Here is a 12,212-nt window from a genome sequence, read left to right as displayed (position 1 = left end):
AGTGTGTCAAAGTAATAAGTGCCAAGCAGGGCAGATTATAGGAGCTAACACCGGTAAATGGGATGAACGGCTGGTGATAATAGCCCAGTTCACGGGTAATGAAGGAGAGGGCTAAAGGTAATTAGGACAAAAAGTACTCACTCAGTCCCAAGCCCTGGCCCGACCTGGCCCGGTGTGGAGTCCACGCGACTCACTAAAATCACCGCTCCGCTTCTCTCCCGGTCTGGCTCCAGTCTTGACGCTGAACAGTTGAGAGCGTCTCCCTCTGTGAGAACTGCAGCTGCTTCCGCATCCGGTGGTGGACACTGATCCTCACACGAAACGATACACAGAAAAAAGGATCCGGGGCCCATCTACTCCAAAAAATGTAAGTACTCACCAGCAGAGAAGTTAAAAATGTTATACTTTATTAAACTACATAAAATCAAAAAACGAACAGCACAAACACTCTCCCACGCGTTTCACGCCCACTATGGCGCTTTTTCCTTGAAAAAGCGCCATAGTGGGCGTGAAACGCGTGGGAGAGTGTTTGTGCTGTTCGTTTTTTGATTTTATGTAGTTTAATAAAGTATAACATTTTTAACTTCTCTGCTGGTGAGTACTTACATTTTTTGGAGTAGATGGGCCCCGGATCCTTTTTTCTGTGTATCCTTTTGTGTTTGTATGGATGGTTTCTATGTTACACTGTTATGTTTGATGAGCCTTGTCCCATAGGATTGATCCAGTTTATTTATGTGCTGTAAGGGGTATTTTGGCTACATTACCAATTGTTATTTATGGGAAGCATTGCTCCCTTTTTTTTTTCTCCCTATAGTTTGCTATATTATTATCTCCATTTTTTTGTTTGATTGGTGCTTTGTTGCTGCCTGTATAGACAGCCTATGGCTGTCCTTCACGCTTTCTGCATGCCCCATTGACTTTAGCTTGGGAATGGGCAGGTGCGCCATATAGTGGTCGTTCTGGCAGGCAGACAGGCTGCAAGACTGACCTAACTATAGGGTAGATACATAGAATGAAGGCAGATCAGTGAGGTCATTACCTTCACAGACACCCCCTCCAAGATGGTGACAGCTCATTACACACACCTGGCAGGTGATTTTTGCAGAGATTTTGATTGTAGGTAATGTAAGTCAGGTGTGTTTGTCACATTTGGTGAGGGTATATATATGCTTGTCTGTCAGTTTGTCATTGCACCCCCTTGAGAAAGGTCCTATTCCAGGACCGAAACGTCGGATTGGGTGATTTATCATTTCTATTCAGATGCCCAATACAGATTTTCATTATTACTGAACCGAGTGCAGTCTTTCTTTAACGGACGAGAGAATGGTAATGTTGTATATGTATATATATATATATATATATATATATATATATATATATATATATATATATATATATATATATATATATATATATATATATATATATATATACAGTAAGGTGCACAAAACTGAATATTAAACAATGTTACAATGGTGCCAATGAGTGCTGCCACAATGTAATGGATGTACACAACACCAGAAAATATAATAGGAAAGCAGGATACAAAAGGCGCAAATCAGTGACAACAGGTGAATGGACAGAAAATATATGTGGGATAAAGAGACGTTGAATGTCCTTAAAAGGATCCCTGGACGAGGCAAGACCTATAAATGATAAATGAGAAAGATGCCAATATAGTGAAGTACGTTTTTATATATCAATAAAAGCGCAAGAAAAATGGCTACTTACAGCAGGGCTGCACAACATACGGCCCGCGGGCCTCTCTGTGTGGCCCGCGGTGACTCCGGGGCGCCGGTTAATTAATTAAATTTAAAAAAAATAATAATAATAATTTCATTCCCCTCCCCTTCACCACCGCCCCCCCCACCCCCCCGGGGCTTTGCAGTGCGTGGGGGCAGAAGCAGCATGAGGAGGATGCAGGATGCCGGGTGTGTGTGTGTGTGTGTGTGTGTGTGTGTGTGTGTGTGTGTGTGTGTGTGTGTGTGTGTGTGTGTGTGTGTGTGTGTGTGTGTGTGTGTGTGTGTGTGTGTGTGTGTGTAAGAACACGGGCTGGTGGGGGGTGGGTGTGAAAAACGGGCTGGTGCAGAGGTGGGGGGTGGGCTGCTGACATGTGAGGGGGGGGTGCTGACATGTGAGGGGGAGTGGGCTGCTGACATGTGAGGGGGGGTGGGCTGCTGACATGTGAGGGGGGGTGGGCTGCTGACATGTGAGGGGGGGTGGGCTGCTAACATGTGAGGGGGGTGGGCTGCTGACATGTGAGGGGGGGGGCTGCTGGCATGTGAGGGGTGGGTGGGCTGCTGGCATGTGAGGGGTGGGTGGGCTGCTGGCATGTGAGGGGGGGGGGCTGCTGACATGTGAGGTGCAGGGGGGGAAGTGATGTGAGGTGCAGGGGGGGTATGATGTGAGTTGCAGGGGGGGAGAGAGTGTCATATTGAGGAGAGGGGGAGAGAGTGTCATATTGAGGGGAGGGGGAGAGCGTGTCATTTAGGGGAGGGGGAGTGTGCCATATTGAGGGGAGGGGAAGAGTGTCATATTGAGGGGAGGGGGAGAGTGTCATATTGAGGGGAGGGGGAGAGAGTGTCATATTGAAGGGAGGGGTAGAGAGTGTCATATTGAGGGGAGGGGGAGAGAGTCATATTGATGGGAGGGGGAGAGAGTCATATTGAGGGGAGGGGGAGAGAGTCATATTGAGAGGAGGGGGAGAGAGTGTCATTTAGGGGAGGGGGAGAGAGTGTCATATTGTGGGAAGAGAGACATGGGGGGATGCTGACTTGGGGGGGGGTGCTGACATGGAATGGGCTGGGGATGTGGAGGGGGTATTGTGTGTTTGATGTGGAGGGGGGTATTGTGTGGATGAGGGGGAGAGATGGGGGTATGAGAGATAGATGGGGAGTATCGTAAAGGTTGATAGTGAGGGGTTCTGGGGGAGATATGAGGATGATGATGATGATGAGAGGTGCTGGAGGAGACATGATGATGATGATGATGATGATGATGATGATGATGATGATGATGATGATGATGATGATGATGATGATGATGATGATGATGATGATGATGATGATGATGATGATGATTTAACGCGTGTGGCCCAAATTTTTTTTCCTTGGAGCAGTTCGGCCCTTCTCACTTTACGAGTTGGGCAGGCCTGACTTACAGTGTAGCAGAAATAATCTGGCATGTCAGGATAAAATCCTATCTTTTAGCTGCAACAAAGGGGCTGGTGATCCGTGGAACTTCTATCACGATGCACGCTGTATACACCGTGGTTGGAACTCCGTCTATGACCCGTTTACCCTCACCATCCAGATCTCACGATCTTTGGTCCGTGACATCACAACCCGGAAATAGCACTATTGGTTCCATCGGATCCATCAGCTTGTATGGATGTGTGGTGTAGCACAGTCCCAATAGCCTTGAATAAGGCTTTGCAGCAAACTGATAGGTAATAAAAAAGTCTGTGTAGCAGACAAATTTGGGGAGATCTTCTCAGAGACCCTCACCCTACGTGTTTTGTCTAAGTAAGACTTCTTCTCGGTCCCTCATGGGCTGATGCACTAATTCAATCCAGAGAGGCCTCACTATTATCAGTAGGCCAGTACCACCCAGAAGCCAGGGATCTACCTTATCAACTAAAGCATTTGCGGTAATAACATCGCAGTGGCTGCTATAATAAAGCTCATCCTCATTTATACTTCAGGCTCAGCGGCAGTCTGTGTGGTGGGAGTATTGTGAGTAAGGACTGTCATAGCGGTGACCGCCTTTAGCCTTGCTGAAGCCCCCCAATGTCTTGAGGCTCAGTCACCAAGAAGAAGAACCAGAGGAATCACTACAAGTATGCCTGTCTTCCCCCACACCATCGCGGGTACCTCAGCTCTCCTGTGCCAAACAGGTAACCAGCACTACACCTAGCAATAGCCATGACTAAATCTCCCAGAGAGAGGGGGAACTTGTGCTACATATTTATAGCACCGTTTCCCCCACCCTATCGAAGATGTGGCAGCTACTGTGTGTATGGTGCGTTACCTGTAGCTCACAGAAGGCCTGAGCCTCCACTGCTGGGAGCCTGGGGTGTGCCTGATCCGTCTTGTGACCGAGCCACCACCTGTGCAGCATCCTACTATTTTGGAGAACCCCGTCACAGGACCCAATGCAATAACACACACAATGATAAAGATAAGTTTGCTGCATGCATATGAAAACGGAAATAACAATATACCACCCACACCAAATAGGCCACGCACGACCGTAACTCCACAGTGTCCCCCAACACAGTGCCCACCCTTGGATGGGATATTTCCCCAAAGTACTGAGGTGCCCCTGGGCACCCAACCACCCTGGTATCCACAAGAGTCAACCCACCCAAAGTGTGTGTGACAGCACTGCCCACAACCGCATGTTAAAGTTGGTGTACTTGTAGGTGTAGGTGTGATACCTGCCGGGTACTCCAGCACCCGGTAGCACCTACTGAAGATAAAGGGGCCATCCAGTCCCACGCTGTCGTTGTGGGGAAGTGTCCAGCTGGAGGGTCCCACCATGAAGAGAGTCTCTTACCTGTGGAGTAATCTAGTCCCAGACCACCGGATTGCCAGTTCGCCGCCGCGTCCTGGCTGTGTCCCTCACACTTGGCACTACAGGGGCAGTGTCCCTATCTAATGGGCCTGTCCCTGCAGCAACCACAAGCTTAGGGTAGTCAGGGCCTAGCTGTGGCCTGTGGGGGTCTCTGGCCTAGTGCAGGGGCCACAGACACCTTGCACACTCGCTACCCCTTCCTTGTCCCAGCAGTGACTGGCGTGGTCTCTTCAGCGCGCCAAATGTATACATTTCCTGACAGGGGAATCCTGGTGCACTATTGGCATCTGTGTTCCACCTGACTGCAGCCCCTGGGGCTCCTGGGGCTTGTAGTTCCCAGCAGATCTATTCCCCCAATGGCCGCCTCGCGCACCTAACACTGCGCATGCGCAGCATCTCGCGCATGCGCAGCATCTCGCGCATGCGTGGATACTACCAAGATGGCGTCCCGATGCAAAGAGAGCCTCCGGCAAGCCAGTCACCCCTCCGGACACACCTGCAATGCACCTGCACTCATGGGAGTGCGCACAGCCTGCCGCCTCACTCCTGTAGCCTCCCAGACACGCCGCACTTTCCTTGGTCGCAGCGGGGGTAAGCAGAGCCAAAGGGGGACCAAAGGGGAAACCTGGCCACATTCTCCCCTGGTGAAAAGACCAATGTCCCCGCTTGGGAACAGCGTAAGGCTGAGTCCATGGTGACTCAGCCCGTGCGGAGGCGCGCTGAGGCTGAGGGAAAGCGGGTGCTTTTCCTGGCCTTGGTTAGCGCGCTGTCCGGGGGTGTGTCGGGGGCGGGCCAGTGACGTTACGGAGCTGGTTCGCCCTCATTGGGCGAACCGCTCACGTGACCGGCCCTGCGCTCCCGTGAGCGCACGAATTTAAAATGTTCCTAAGACCTACGCTTCCGCACGCTTGCGGAAGCGTAGGCGAGCCCCTACTAAAGCCGCTCTCATTGCGGCTGCAGGGGCTCACTGGTAAGTGAGAGCGCGCTTCAGCACGGATCAGCGCATAAGCGCTGACCATGCCCGAGGCCTAAGACATATAACCATAACATCGTTATATAATAAAAAAGCATTGCGATGTGTACATCTTATCACATGACATAACTCTTCATCATGTTATACATTTCCGTGAACATCATAATGACAGATTTGATTTTACACAGATTTGATTTTATTGTGCACCAATGGAATCATAGGCTACCCGGTTGGGAGGGTACCTAACACGTTGGCTTCGGTGAAGCCCTTCTTCAACTCCCTCTGGGGTATAGTGACCGTACTCTTGAGGCTCAGTCTCTCTCATTGGGGGTATTACAATCTCTGAAATGTCTTTATGAGGTACAAAGCAAGGACTTCTAGGGTCCAGAGTAGGCCTCATTGGAGCCACCGCAGTAGGTGTCTCAGGCCTGGGCCCATTACCCGTAGCACCTTCGCGAGGTGCCCCTTGACTTTGGTCTGTGTTACTAGAGGGTCCTTCCATAGGATCCTCGGTTGTTTCAGTTACTGTATCTTCCGGACCTTCTGGCTCACCGGTCAATGGTGTAGCCTCTGTCTCTGGTTCATCATCCCCCACTTGTGGGATAGGCAAAAGATGATTGCGGTGCCAGACCTTTACTGGGCCATCTGCGTCTTTTATGCGGTAGACCGGGAGGCCCGGTAACTGCATTTTGACCTTGAAGACCCTGTCGCGCCAAAGGTCGGCCAACTTGTGTTTGCTGGGGATCCCAAGGTTACGGAGAACGGCTTCTTCAGGACGAATTTCCCGATGGCGGACCTTATGGTCGTTGCGCCTTTTGTTATTGGCATTCAGATGAGCGGAAGCTTTCTCTGCTAGCTGGTAGGCTTGTTGCAGGCTTTCTTGAAGCCGTTGTACGTATCTGAAGTGCGTCCTGTTGGGTACCCCATCAGTCGATACCCTCAGATGTATATCTGCGGGAAGCCGTGCTTCTCACCTGAACATTAGAAAGTAAGGAGTGAATCCTGTGGACTCGTGGTGAGTGCAGTTAAAGGCGTGCACCAGGGACTCCACATGCTTACTCTATTCTTACTCATTCTTCTGAGACCCTTTTAGGGTGCCAAGCATGTCCAGGAGGGTCCGGTTGAACCTCTCCGGCAGAGCATCTCCCTCCGGATGGTAAGGAGTAATTCAGGACTTGGTGATGTAGACCCTTGTCCATTTTGAATCTGTCCATTTCCCGCATTAGTACTGAGACCGTGTAGCTGGGAGCACGTTACAGCAATGAAGGCTTGTTTTGATGGACGGCTTGGAGGATAATTCCAGCCACTGGATCCCTTATCTGGAATAGTACCAGATCCTTCCAGGCGATGATCTTGTCTGGGGTGACGTTCATTCCCTCAGGGTGGCAATAGGCAGCAGGGATAGCCTTGGATTGTCACCCCAATGAATCCGCGACCCTCAGTTCTGAGAAGGCCACTCTATCTTCCATGATGGCTGTGGTTGAGCACATAGCCCGCATCCCTGGTCCAGGGATTTCCTCCCAGAGGTCATCATCCGGGTGGTACTCAGTCCCAGTCTTCTGGATAGAGCATTGGCTCCAATGTTCAGGGACCCTGGCTTGTACTTCAACGTGAACATGCAGTTCGAGAATATCACCAGCCATCTGTAGGTAGTGGCATCAAGTTTGGCGGACGTCAGTATGTACGTCAACGGATTGTTATCTGTGCGCACTTTGAAGGTGATTACATACAGGTAGTCATGGAGCTTGTCCACGAACTTTGCTCGGCGACTCCCTATGATAACTGCAGTTTTATAAAGCAGGCTGCCAGTACCCAAAATGGCCACAGAGAGCAGAAAGGACAGGAGAGACAGAAAACCTGGACCGAAGTGAAAACCTGGCACGGATCAAACAGAATCCTTACAAACGGCTGTATACAATGGTCACTTGGGTCCCGGTGTCTAGCAAAGCCGATGCATATATGCCATCCATGAGGATGCGTATGATGGTGGCTGGTCCCACGCGACTGTAAACGTCCAATGGAGATGTTTCGTCAGGCTTGGCACTGGTGTGCTCTCTAAAGATGGGGAGGAGGTTTCTGCATACTGGACCTTGTAGATCATGGCCTTAGGGTGAAATGTTCGGGCTTTTATGGGCTCCAGACAGTTCTTAGAGAAATGGCCCTTTTGGCCACAATTGTGTCACTCTGATTTGCTTCGGCCCTGGAGGCAGGAGATTATCTCTTGGGTGACCTGGACGTGGTGGTAAGCACCTTGGGAGCAGGGTAGTCCTCATCGCTTTCTGCCTCCTTGGCATTTGGGGTCGATGTCCCTTTGAGCTCGTCCTTGCGATTCCCCATTGGCGGAAGTAGCAGGCCTTTCTCTTTTTGCAGAGTCACTAGACGTTTGGCCAAATGAACTTGTATAAAAACAAATAAGGTAGCACTATTTTCAAATAATTAATGATATAATATAGTAACTAGCTTGCTGCCTGCGATATAACTCTGACCCCAGGTCAGATAAGTGTAGTGAAGGAATATTATATCTCTGGCGCTCGGCGTACACAAAATACATACATATATAAAGGATATATACAACCAGAAGTGATGATGCTGGCTGATCCGATAGGATACTCCACGTGTAGGTGATCAAACATGAAACGAAAATAAATAGAAATACATAGTGTAATACTGTATAACACCTAATTATGTAAACACAATTTGGACAAACACAAACAATAAATGCTGAGAGCAAACAGGTGACTAATATAGTTAAATAAAACACAATAAATCAACACAGTTAATAAACACAATTAAAAATTAATGTGAGTGATATGGGTCCCACAAGTATAATCCTGCTGCAGCTGAAGTACCCGCTTACCAGAAGATGGTAAATAGCTGGCAGTGGATAATCAGAGAGTATCCCCTCTCATCTGTGGCCGATCTGCTCCGTGCGCTCCTCACTGGCATCGGCGGCGTGTTGGTATTGGCGTCGGCTCGAGGTGGAGCAACAGCCCTGCTCACGCTGGGACAGACCTCTGCGGCTTTGGGTATCCTACTTCCGCCGCTTGTTGCACGTGTGCATGAGAAATGCTACTGTGGACCACCAGCTGCAGATTCGCCAAATCCCTGGCCCGCAGTACTGCGGGGATGGTGACAGCAGATTCGTTCGCGCTCGGCTCGGGAGGGGGGGGGGATTATCCAAGAAGGGTCAGCGGGGGACTCAGCAGATAGTGAGGCAGTGTATACGTGGGACCACCCTACGCGTTTCGGAAGATGCAGCTTCCTTCCTCAGGGGTGTGTATATGATAGCTTAGTCCCTATGCGTCCATGTACTTATAGTTCGAATTAAAAGGTACAGTGTACAAATTTAGAAGTCCCGGACATGCGCAGTAGAGATATCTCGTCTGCTTGGTACCTCAGCAAATTACACAAACATTAAACAAATAACATAAAAACATAATATAAAACAAACATGTAAACAAATAATATAAAATGTTATAACATGAATATTATGTAAATATCAAACATCTATGCTGTTTAAATAAATGAAATGTTGACATCCCACAGCATTAATAAATGCTATATAAACAGAACTTGTAATATATATCTCTGGAACCAATGTTGTCCAAAATGTACAATATGCAATCCCTATACTCTATGGATCTCTGTGCTCTAATGCTGTATATACAGGTAGCTGTACAATGGTAATGATCCTTGAAAGGCACAGTGTCCAGTACCTCAAAGTGTATATCCATTAAATGCAAATATATCAATAATTGGAAATATTACCTTACAAAAAATGCATGATGGCTTATCTAAATGAGTGTACTCATATTTATAATAATAACTAGAATACTATTGCTATAACCTAAACTACTAATAGTGATGTGTCTATATATCTAAATTAAATTAGTGCTCAAAGAGCAATACAATTCGTGACTAAAGGATGGGGATGTGATGACCTAAATGACAATGTACTATTATGTAGTGGGTAATGATGTGAGTGTACAATGCACTAAATTGAATGCTAAATAAACATGTGTGATTAGTTATAATATAAAACATAAAGTGTAATATCAAATAATGTGATTTAATAAAATAAATAATATCAATGAGCCGCAAATGGATTCTTATTTCTCTAGTAGAAAGGATTTTAGATCAATCCTTTCTACTAGAGAAATAAGAATGCATTTGCGGCTCATTGATATTATTTATTTTATTAAATCACATTATTTGATATTACACTTTATGTTTTATATTATAACTAATCACACATGTTTATTTAGCATTCAATTTAGAGCATTGTACACCGACGTGCGCGCAATACACACCGGCTCTGTCCCAGGGAGCTCACCTGAGCCTTGTTTCCCTGTCTCCTATCGCAGCCACGCTTTGTACACACCTCCACGCTGCAGTTCTCCTATTGGACGCTCTCACCTACATAGGCTAATCTGTGACACTAGCATTTTGGCTGAGTATAGTTCTAGTGGCATTGAACTCACCTCTTCTCTGCCTCCACAGTCTTGTCCTGTCTTGCTGCTTCTTCCCGTGTACCGACCCGGCTTTCCACGACCATCTGCTCTTCTCCAAACCTGACCTCGGCATCCGGACAAACAACCATTCTGCTCTCTCCTACCCTGACTTCAGCAAACGGACCACGACGACTCTACTCTCTCCAATCCCAGACCCGGCTAATAGTACCTGCAACGTTCCGTACCTTTCATCCTCTGACCCCGGCAAGTATAACGACGACCCATACCACTCCAACCTCGACCCGGCTATTCCAACTTACTCTACACTCCAGACGCACCCCCGTGGCTGTGGGTGGCGTAATATCCATTCCCACCTCAGCACCGTGGTCCTACCTCGTTTGTGGTGAGCACACCGTGACAACTTGTAGGTGTGATACCTGCCAGGTACTCCAGCACCCGGTAGCGCCGACTGAAGATAAAGGGGCTGTCCGGTCCCACAATGTCGTCGTCAGCGATGACTCCGCCTCAACTTGGGGTGAGGTCCAGTTGGAGGGTCCCACCATGAAGAGTCTCTTATCTGTGGAGTGAAATGGTCCCAGACAACCTGATTGCCAGTTCACCGCCACGTCCTGGCTGTTTCTCTCACACTTGGCACTACAGGGGCAGTGTCCCTATCTAATGGGCCTGTCCCTGCAGCAACCACAAGCTTAGAGGAGTCAGAGCCTAGCTGTGGCCTGTGGGGGCCTCTGGCCTAGTGCAGGGGCCACAGACACCCTGCACAGACACGCTACCCTTTCTTTGTCTCAGCTCCGACTGGCGTGGTCTCTTCAGCGCGCCAAATGTATCGATTTCTTGACAGGGGAATCCTTGTGCCTTATTGGCTGCTGTGTGCCACCTTGTCACGGGAGTCCAGCACTTTTAACACCTTTATACCTGGATCCTTTGATTGAACAAGGCAAAGAGATAAAATAAATTGTGATTATTCTGAAGCTATTGTCACGTATTGAGGTATGAATAGCTTCAGTTAGCTTTAACTCATGTCTTCCCTCTTCCAAAGCATGACAAGTCCTTAATGTCTTTCTTAACTTTATTGCAGAAGTAGAAAACAACAGGAACTTGTAGGTGTAGTGTAGGCAGAGAGTGCTTCTCTATGTGGAATGCTTCTATGAGGTTAGACTACGGTAAGACAGAAAGGCCTTACCAGGGGTGGATGCAGACAGGCCTGTACTCACTGTGATCTTAGGTGGAAAAGGAAGTGAGAGGGAATGTGGGTAGCAGGAATAGTCTTGGGACAGACTATCTGGAGACAAACAAGAGGGGAGGGCAGAATAGCCCATTCTGAAAAGAATCTCAGAGGTTGCTGCTCCCAGGCAGAAAGGGCAACATATTGATACATCACACAGGCACGGTGTGTGTATGTAGAACAAATGCCTGCAGCTGAACTTACGGAGCTGACAAGCAGAAGGGGGTCGGGCAGAAATGTGATCCTTGTTCCATGATACTCCCCGTCTGGTATCTGGAGATACCACTATATAACTGGAATATGTGGAACATATGTGCAATGCATAACAAAGATAACATCACATTCTCAAACAATACAAGAGTCCATGTCCACATAGCGATGTGACACTGGCCGGTATCACTGGTATCAAGGTCCCTTGGCCAAGGTTCTTTGGCAAAGGATGCAGGGTGGATGCACAGCTCCAGGTTAGCTGGTTGCACCACAATGTCTTTGTGTAAAAGTCTCTGGCACTGTTTTCTTTTAGCCTTGTGTGAGAACAGTCTTTTTGTCTCTGTAGTTTTACCTACAGAGTGCATCCCCTTGTAGGTATGCCAGTCGTGGTAGCCTGTCACTCTATCACCTGGCGTTTGGCAGAAGGAGATGGCTTTTGACTCCTTGCGGAAGCGAAACAACACTCCTGGAAGACTGGTTGTCGAGTCTAGTCCAGTAAAGAGGGCGTCATTCAGGGAGACTCCCCGGAGCTGAGCGCTGGGGCTGAACACTACCCGGATTTGATCGGGTTCCTGAGGGTGGTAGACCCCAGATGATTGGAGGTACCAGCATTCTTCACCTTCCTTCATTAGAGGTGCTGGCTTTGCGTGGCCGGTAAGGAGTCTCTTCTGGATGAAGGCCACAAAGTTGCTTTTGGTCTCCGGTTTCCTTTGTAGGTCGCAGCGGTGCGAAGTGAACCTAGAGATGGCATGTTCTCCAT

The sequence above is a fragment of the Ascaphus truei genome, chromosome 2 (genome assembly GCF_040206685.1).
Source record: "Ascaphus truei isolate aAscTru1 chromosome 2, aAscTru1.hap1, whole genome shotgun sequence".
Lineage (NCBI taxonomy): Eukaryota > Metazoa > Chordata > Amphibia > Anura > Ascaphidae > Ascaphus > Ascaphus truei.
Note: the sequence above shows the minus strand (reverse complement) of the source record.